We start from the raw sequence: 10,432 nt of genomic DNA, 5'->3' as shown, positions 1-10,432 counted from the left end.
ACAATAATTACCGAAGTACCAATTGCTGGGTTACTCAAGACCTGAACACAGATTCCCAGAGTAGAGCAGGACAGTGCGAGTCAACTGTAGCTGGAAGACACGATCTGCCACTGGGGACAACAGTGGAGAACAGTCTAGCTCAGTGCATAGTGTTTCCTAAAGAGCTCGGTCTTTAGCTAGAAATCAGGGTAAACTTTTTTTAAATGCATGTACAGCAAAGGGAATGGTTACTCCTTTGTCCACAGGGGGCGCTAAAGTCAACACCAACAGAATTTTCCACACAGCAGCTTTATTTTTGTTGGAGAGTGTTTAAAATCACACTTTGTAGTGACTCATCGTCAGTGTATCACTGCACATATGACAACATTTACAAGTATTTTTTCAAGTTTCATAAAAATTCCATTTTGTGTTTTCCTCCAAATGTTGTGCATTATGATTTTAAGAGAATCTCTAATTATCTGGCTCTGACTTTCAAGCTTGTGCCAATGAATAAAATATTTACTTAAATTAACAAACAGTTGTGAATTTATTGGGCTGAAAATAATGTAGTCTTATACAGCAGTCCTCTTATTAATACTACTCCAGTTAGGGTTATCGTATGATTAAGTGTTGCAGAGAGGTGTTTATTCTGATTTATACTCAATATTTCAGGCGTTGTGCTTTGGGGTGCTGTGTTTGTTTTGTGTTGCATTTAGCACTGAAATGATTGACAGGACACTCCTGCCAACATTTTGAGAAGTGAGGATCATTCTGAGACATTTAACAAGAAAACCTGCCAAATGTTTTCTGTACCAGCTCTCAAAGAAAAGGGTTTTCTGCTAGTTAGTATGACCGTCATTTAGATATAGTAAACTATGTACCTGCTCTTAAAAAAGATTTCAGCTTGGGCTTTTGAGCTATTGGGGCTTTTGATGGACAGATTTTTTTATTTGCTGCCATTTAATGAATTAAAACTCATTAAAACAGTTTATTTAATGAAATTGAAATAAGTAGAATAATCAGTTTTTATCCTAGTATTCAGGTTTCTCTTATCACTGCTGTCGGGCTATAACCTCATATCTTCAAACTACATTTTTTTCAGGAAACTAAAAAACCTGTGTTTTTTAGATGACAAAACACTGAACTGAATTCAGTAACAAACTCTATTTAATTGTTTGCATTGGCTGAAATTTTGTTATACCTACTGGCAGGAACTAAGGGTGACCAAAAACATTAATTTTTGAATAAATAGATAATGAAATATGGAGATACAAGGTTTCTTTCTGACAGCAGCATTGAGCTGGACAAAAAAAAGTGCAGTCTCCAAAAGGATAATAAATCTCTGTTAACACATTTTTAAGTATTGTGAAGGTTATGAAGGACGTGTGAGGGGTGGTCCTGAAATGCGGCATAAGGTCTTATACATATAGTTTTTGACTTAATTATATTAGGAACATCTGCAAAACTTCTGTTTGAGGCCACTTCACTACCACTTAAGTAAAAACTTCATCTTAATCAGTGGCTGACTCAGCTGCGCCTCCTGTTTAGCATCTAATCCGAAATCTAAATTTCATGAGTCCCCGAAAACGTGACCACAACAATAACAGTCTGTCACTTCACACCGGGGGAGACACAGACATCTCGGTGTGGACTACTTTCATTCATTTATTCATGCAGCACAGTCCAGGCTCTGCTGTGAAGAGGCTGGCTGCAGCTCAGTTTGGAGCTGCTTCTATCTCTCTCTGCACTGAGGGAGAGGCACTCTCACCATTCAACATTAAGAGATTTGATCAGCTCATCTCTTATCTCAGCTGTGAGTGTGTGTGCCTCTCTCAGAGTCCGAGCCTTGAGCATCAGATGCAGTCTCTGAGTCCCCGCTTTGAAACCCCACGGTAGGTCCAAACCGAACACGAGACAACGAGAGAGTAGCTTCTTTCCAAAGCAATGTAGAGTTCTTTTTTTTAGTCCAACTCACCAAGTCATTTAAATCTGATTCACTCGTGTGGGCTGTCCAATGAGCTGTGCTGTTTGATGCTGTTGGTCATGACCTCTCAGAGGCAGCCATTAAGGCTTGGTCTGCCCACAGCTGTGGAGCAGAGAGCAACGTGTTAAAGGCTGAATCCAAGTGCAGCACTCCCAAAGTCTTTGTTATCTAACCTAACACCTGCATTAGTTATTCATCACCAGTCATGTTCCAAATGTGTTTAGTGTTAAATATATTTTAAGCAAGAGCATAAGTCAATTACTCATGAAACGAGTCACTTTCTTTCTTTTTTTAAAGTTATATTTTTGGCCTTTATTATATAGGAGAGCTGAAGAGTGACAGGAAATGTGGGGAGTAGAGAGTGGGGGAAGACATGCAGGAAATGGTCGACCAGCCGGGATTCGAACTGGCGACCCCTGTGACGAGGACTGTAGCCTCTGTATGTGGGGCGCTTAGACCGCCAGGCCTCCAGTGCCCCGAACGAGTCACTTTCTGTATATAAAGAAGGATGATGTGTCTCCCCCTCCACTAGTTGTACAAAAGTGATGCCAAAATACTCCATAAGATATTTGCTGACTGTTTAGCACAGTAGTAGTCGGCTTCTGCTCACTATAACAATTCACTTTCAGATAAAACCCCCAAGATCCCTCAGGTCAACACAGTCCACAGCAGAACGGATTCTTTGGTGTAAAGCAGACACACACTGTTGTGACAATTTCTGTGCCTCGTGTTTAAATGTTCACTTCTCTGCTAATGGAGCCACGCTTGTCAACAGAGCTGTCAATCATGTCGTTATACATCAGTTATATAGGATCAAAAAATTAATTTCAACGAAACTTCTCTGAAAAAATAAAAATAGGCTCCATAACAGCGAGCCATTTGCCTGTTTGCATTTTACCCATGTATATGCACAGATATCACAGCTACTTAGGTTAAGTTAACTGAATTGTAGGCATGCTCTGGAGTTATAATGAGTGTATTTTTATGTTTATTTATTCACCATGAACATTGCTATGAATATGCATCTTAAATAATGTGTACCAACTCTGTGGGTTCAGATCTAACCCTCCTGCCACAGATAGATACACACAGCGTGGCTCTGAGTTAAATTCTTATTTTTTATCTAGAAGCTCAGCTCTTCTGCTCTGTGGATAACATGATTCACATTGATATGAAGTCAATCAAATAAATAGATCTGTACCAGAGGAAAGCAGAGGTTGTTTACTCTGTGTGTGTGTTTGCAGTGCTGCGACACAAACATGCTGTCAGGAGGTAAAGCCTGATGTTAACTGTCCTGGTCATGACAGAGCACGGGGTTAGGGCTTAACACACACACACACACACACACACTCTCACAGGCACACACACACACACACGCACACACACACACACTCACAGGCACACACACTACAATAACTGTGTTGCTCTGCTGGCAATGAGCTCTGCCCTCTGTGAAGCAGTAAATCCTCCTGAGTCCTCCTGCAGTTTGAGCGTGTGAGAAAGTGTGAGTTATGGTCACATACTGCCCTCTAGTGGTTGGATCCAAGACCTGCTGAGGATAATAATCTAGTTAGATGTAATTAAAGAGATATACAAGACGTTTTAAATATACATAAGCTTATAACGATTACTTTTTGAAATAGAAGTATAGTATTTATACAGTCATAATACATAATTCATCATTTTCACAGCACAGACATATCAAACAAATGCAGCAGTCATGTATTAGTGACTGAACAGGCATAGGCAGAAGTGAATGCTTATTTGAGCCTATCTTTCGTGTTTATTAAAGTAAGCTTCCAGCCTCCACAGTGTAAAGAAAAAGACAACAGGCAAATAATTCAAACTTAGAAGCTTCAAAAAACAGCTTTGAGAAGAAAAAATTTTAATCAAAAGGGGGTAACACATTTTAAAATTTTTATTTACATCATTCTATAATTTAAACCCAACAATACACAGTATACAGATCTTTTCTTCATTATGTTAAATGTGTTCTTTCACAGATTTTTTTCATTTTTATTTATTTTTAAATGAGGGTAGTCTGATACAATAAATCTAATAATGTACACTTGTGAAAATACAACTGAGCACATATATAAAAAAGATATATGATATATGCAAATGATAATAGCATATATGGTACAAAAACAAACATTGAAATTCAATTCCAACTGATGCCCTGAAACTGGTTCTGTATGGGTTAATCCACTTGAATCTTCCTTTACAATATTCATTAAATCACTCTTAAATTTATAAATGAAGAAAGGTACTTTATTGATTTTGGGAAATTAAATTTTTTCACTCGTGCTATATTGGACATGCTACACATACAGTTTTTTGGTATATACATACAATGCACACACATGCAGTGAACATGCTTAGGGAGAGATGTCAGAGTGAGGATACTGCCGTCAACCAGCGCACCCCGAGCAGTTGGGGGTTCGGTGCCTTGCTCAAGGGCACCTTGGCAGTGTCCAGGCAGGTGAACCAGCACCTCTCCAGCCACCAGTCCACTTGCCAAACTTCGTCCATACTGGGACTCGAGCCGGCGACCCTTCGGTTCCCAAGCCAAGTCCCTATGGACTGAGCTACTGCCGCCCCCAATGACAACCAAGTTTTGCATTTCATTCATATTCAGATTAAACCAATCTGCTTATCCCTGACACAAGTCGTTTTTTAAAGCTCCTGTAAGGAACTTTAGGTTTGTTTTAGGTTTTGGCACCCTCTGTGGACAAATCAGTCAGACTGACAATAACAATGTAGACATAATAAATCTTCTCACTGATGGTCTCCTTTTCTTTCGTAGGTCATACAAAGTTGTCAGCTTTTATTTCAGTTTGTTTCATGACCAGCTGAAAACTCCTTACTGGAGCTTTAATTTGCTACAAACATTATTCTGAACGTATACTCTTTAAAATGCCAGCATAATGTGGTGGCATCTTACCCAAAGGGAAACACCTTCAAAACAGAAAGTCAGTCAAAATTTGTAGGGCCTTTTCTCCGCTGTCTCTGGTTGTCTCCTGGTAGTTTTTACAGCAATCCCAAAATACTTGGTAGCGCTGTAATCTCACAGTCCTGCTGTAGCCGAAATAATAACAGTGTTTTAAAGAGCACCCCGATTACACAGTATGCAGCTTTAATTGTTTAATTCTTTGACAAGTGTTTTAATTTGTTTGTTTCTTCTGACGTGCAGCATATTGTAACACAACACAATACGTTTATGACAGATCCGAGCGTGAGTGTGGCCTCATCGTTGCTGTAAACAGAATGCAGTGGTGTCTGTATTGGAAGTGGCAGGATGAATAAATAGCTGTCATGTATGTGTTTGTGTCTTGTCTTGTAGAGGCTAATGATAGTGAGAGGGTGGGTAAGAGCAGAGCTGCTCCCCAGCAGATGGTGGGTAATGTGGTTTGCTTTTGCTGCCCACCACGCTCCCTCTAATTAAACAGAGGAGATTACATTAACACCGGCTCCCACTCAATCTGCTCCTCCACTGAGCGTGGCAGAGCACGCGAGGCGGGGCGGAGATCAGAGGTGGAGGGGTTACTGAGGTGATTGTCATTTTTTGGCAGTGTCAGAATTACAATTTGCCTCAAAGCTTAATTAATTACTTTGTGAGGGAATAGAAGGAGGAGAGGTTTGGAGAGAAATGCCACAGATCAGATGGTTTGGAAATATATTACAATTGTTAACCGTTATTAGAATTGTCTGTACAACTGCTGCTGACTTTCTGAATGTCTTTGACCAGAAAACATCTGAAAGTGAATCTGCTGGAGCTCACAGAATTTAATGAACCCAGGACATCAACAAATCAATCAATCAATCTTTATTTGTATAGCGCCAAATCACAACAAACATTATCTCAAGACGCTTTTACAAACATAGGAGGCCTAGACCACTCTATGTCAAAATATGAACAACTTCAAGACAGGGTAAGACTCAGTCTGACCCCACCTTAATCCATCATGAGCATTGCACATCGCAGTATTTAGCTAGTTCAATGGTGAGGAAAAACTTCCTTTTAACAGGCAGAAACCTCAGGCAGAACCAGACTCATGTTAGACAGCCATCATGCCTCGACCGAGTTGGGTCTGGAAAGAGGGATAGAGGGGAGTAAGAGAGAGAGGTGATAGTGATGAGACGAGTAGTAGAAGCATCTTACAAATACTTTTAAATCTGTTAGTTATTAATGAAACAACACAGAATAAAGCAAGCTATAGAAATTGATTGAAATTAAAATGCAGAGGAATTTACAGATTAATAAATCTGTCTTTAAATTTAGTTTACATTTATGAATGAATAGTTACTTAATGATATATTCATGTAGAAAAAGATCTAGAAGAAGAAACGTGAAAATGAGGACAACTGCACACTGTTAATTAATTTGGTGTATTAATTATTATGACCATGTATTTTCTATTATGTATCTACAAAAGGCATGAATGTAAAGAATGTTACTTTGTGGTATTGTTGAGGGGCGGCAGTAGCTTAGTAAGAACTTGGTTTAGGAACAGGATGGTCCCATCCCTAACCCTAACCCTGGTATGGATCAAAGGAAGGAAACTGCACTGGTGGCTGGAAAGGTGCCAGTTCACTTCCTGGTTATAGCCAAAGTAACCTTGAGCAAGGCACCAAACCCTCAAGGTGCTTGTCTCATTAGTGCATGCATATATATTTCTACCCTATGTCTTTGTTGCATGTTCAGTAAAAAAGAGAAATATTTAGTATCCTTTTATTAATCCTTTGGGATTAATTACATACCTTCTCTTTATAACTCCAGGAAAGCACATCAACTCTTGTACAATACTTAAAGACAGTAACAACCTTCTTCTCTAGTCTGAAATATTTTTAAAAGTGAAAAAAAAAAATTAGAACTGATCACTGATCAATAACAGATTTTTTTTCAGAAATAAGCTGAATTCAAAAAAGGCTTAAAAAAGATCCAGTTTGATGTTCTTTGTTTTCTTTGCTTTTTTAACGCGTTTGTTCTCAAATCATCACGTAGGTCTCTGAGTGTCAAAATGTTGTTTGTATGCTGTCAATTCTAAAATGAGCCGTCATTTGCAGCTGAACTAGAGCTCTAACTTTGAAGATGGCGGAAGTAAATGTTGCCTTTTTTTCTTAGCCTTGCCCTGCAGGTTCAGGAGTTTGAGTTTGGCACCCTCTGTCTTCTGCAGGTCAAAACTTCAATCAATATTTCACTCATTACTTTTTTTTAGAAACAAAGAAAAACAACACTGAAGACAGATTAATTAATACATGTGAAAGTTGAGCTTTACAATACATACGTCTTTCTTCCCTTGCTAGATTGTTTAACTTATATTACACTGAGACAAATGAAGTGGCCATTTCTTAATATTCCACTGTCAAAAGCGCAAAAAAAACTGTGCATTCTTGTTTGGTGTGGTGTCCGTTTGGCTCAGTTGATTGGCCTCCCATGAGTCTGACAAGGCCACAGTCCTTGTCAGACTTGTCCTAGGATCGATTCCCGGTCCGATTCGATGCATGTCTTCCCCACTCTCTCCCTGAGTGTTCCTGTCTCCCTCTAATACTCTCCCATTAAATAAAGCCCCAAAGTAATCTTCTTTGGAGCAGAATCATCTGCTTATTTTCTGTTGATCATTTTGCGACCTCTAATATTGACCTCTACGACCCTACTTGGGTTCCAGATCCATAAGTTTGAAACCGTTTTCTGATATTCAGCTGCTGTATACACATGGAAATGTTCAGGACCTGTCAGATGATCATATCAGTCAACAGAAAATCCCTCTGGGCATCAGTAATGTGAAATACTTCTCCTCCAACTGCGTTAACACATTTATAGTGTTTACACTGTTGTTCAGTAGCAGTAGCGAGATTGAATACAGTCATATACTGTAAATTATCAAGGAGGCAAAACTGTGAGCCTGAACAACAGAGCAATAAAAAACAAGAGAGCTGGATCATTGCAGAGAGAAAGTGTAAAGCCTGCAGGCTGGAGTTCAGCTGACGGGGTTTAAGTCATATAGCTGGAGAAGAGATTACACAATAAAACATTCACAGTGTACTCAGGGGAAACTTTATGATAAAATGAAAAAGATAGGAAAGAAAACTAAAGGAACAGATTGCACTTACATGATAACCTGCTACATCTCACAGGAATTAGGCTCACATAAAAACCCAACATCAAAGGAACGTACACTACATGCTGCCAGTACTTGTAATTAAGAGTTTCACTTTCACTGTGCTGCGCGGAGAGCAGAGGCAGACCTCATCCACCGTTTCTTAGCTTCTTTTACATCTGGGATAAAACACAAGCCAGCTGTGTCTCTGGCAGAGAGCCATCGGAGGTCACCACAGAGCCTGGAGTGACTCCAGCTGTTTGCACGAAGCCCAGATGACACATAAACTCTATAAACAGCTTAAGACTGTGAAGGTTTGTGGCAGGAGCCAATAAACCGTTAAGAGGGATCAGCATTATTGTCTTTGTCCAGATGATGGCAGGGCTGCAGCAGCGCTGTAAAAGGGAAACATGCAGGTTGATTTAGGACCACAGAGGCTGAGGAGAGTGGGGACAGAGCATACACTAGTGAATCTCAAGGGATAGCCTGAAGGATTTCTGAAGCTCCCTGTTTGGAGGTAGAAAAATCAAAACTCTTCGATATGAAAAGAGGAATCAAAATAGTCCATAAACTGTGTAACACCTGAACACAACGTTCTGCCATTACTGTGCTTTAAAAAGTTGGCAAGACGCAGCTAAATAAGTTTATAAGTAAAAGGTAAGAATATTGCAGTTAGATAGTTTAATTAGTCAGATAGATGATTAGATAAATAGTTTAAATGAATAAAGTAACAGATGTTGAGTGAGATAGTTTAGCCCACCTGAAGTAATGGATACATGGTTATAAAGGGAATAGTAATGTATGTTATCTAACGTTTATGAATAAATAGTTGAAATAGCTGTGAGCACATCAAATGTTGAAATAGTTTTCAAAAGGCCATGAATGAAACAAGTGAGCTAAAACAAATTGATTTGTAAAGTTAGCTAAAAGTAGGGTAATGGATGAATCAATAAATTGGTAATCACTGGCCTAACATCAGAGGTTTAACATTTAAATGATACCCTTAGGTAATGAGGGAACTTTTGAATAAGTACACTAACAATAGTACACAACTGATGGAAAAGAAAGCTTGAAGCGATGAAACGTTTGCTGAAAAGGTTCACTAAAAATAATGGATGAATGGTTGCAGTAGTAAACAGATAAAGATATGACAGATAAATGATCACAATAGTTAAAGTTGCTTTAGTGTGCTGAAAATAAAAGGTTACTTGGAAGATGTAAAGCAATAGATAAACAGAGATTGTTATGACATTATTAAAGTTATGTATGAATGTTGAAAATTATTAATTGATTACAAGTTTTCTGCAATTGCTGATACGGTTAGCTACAAGTTAGTACAGTAGATTATCTGTTGAAATATTAAGTTTAATAAGTAAAAACTAGTCTGAAAATTCAACTCAAATAATATAATAAACAGTTTAAAGGTAAGAAAACTGATAAGCAGTTCAAATAGTTAACTAGCAAGTAATGGACAAATGGTCGTAAAGTGAATAACATCACAGGGAGCAGAGGCAGACCTGCTATTCAAAGTTTTGAACAAATGATAATGTAAATTATGTAAAAGTGAAAGTTAATTATTTGAAATTGTTTTCAAATGGATAGATTGTTGAATTGCAGAGTTAAAAAAATTAATAATGTTAAAAACATGCGTTATGTTTGGTTCTGCAGTATGGGTAAACAATTTAAAAGTTACCTCAGAGCTAATGGAGAATTGTTTTAATTGAAAGCTCAAATTAATATATTCACGGTGCAAATAGAAAGCTTAAAGTAATGGAACTATGGTTGAAATTGCCAGCTAGAGTTAATAAATAAATGATCAAAGTTATAAAATAGAGGAAAAAGCTGAAATGGTTAAAAGTAGTAGAAAATGACTGCAACTGTTGGCAAATGGAGAAACACTTACCTTACACAGTTGGATGAAAATAAAGATAAAAGAAGAGAGTTAAAAGCAATAGATTTATAGAAACTGAAAAAGTGATATGATCTGAAAGCTTTGGTGTCTGAAATAGTTGGCTAAAAATTGGAAGTTCAGAGTAGAAATAAGTGGTCGAAACATTGAACTAAAAATTAAACAATACAATGTTACAATGTCATTTAGCAGACGCTTTTATCCAAAGCGCCAATAGTCAAGAATAGTTCAAAAAGTAAGCAAACAGTTAAAAATATCTTTAAAAATCTAGCTAAAGGTGTTAACCTACATAAAATAAATGGATGTTAAGACACTTTAAAGGGTTAGCTTACACTTTTAGATGAACAGATGGAATCATCAAAATGTATGTATACATTTCTTGTGGCGCTTGTTACAAATAGAGGCCCTATTGTTTGAACTGGAGGCTGGAAGTAAAGAAATATTAAGTAAGCTTAAACT

At 37.9% G+C, this 10,432-nt stretch overlaps 1 long non-coding RNA gene across 1 annotated transcript in view; it reads left to right on the top strand.

The window, feature by feature from the left end:
- Positions 1-10,432, top strand: part of LOC117825774 — a 46,155-nt gene that overhangs the window by 10,747 nt on the left and 24,976 nt on the right. The window lies entirely within an intron of this gene.

The sequence above is a fragment of the Notolabrus celidotus genome, chromosome 14, assembly GCF_009762535.1.
Source record: "Notolabrus celidotus isolate fNotCel1 chromosome 14, fNotCel1.pri, whole genome shotgun sequence".
In the NCBI taxonomy this organism is placed as follows: Eukaryota; Metazoa; Chordata; class Actinopteri; order Labriformes; family Labridae; genus Notolabrus; species Notolabrus celidotus.
Note: the sequence above shows the minus strand (reverse complement) of the source record. Positions and strands in the feature narration are given on the sequence as shown.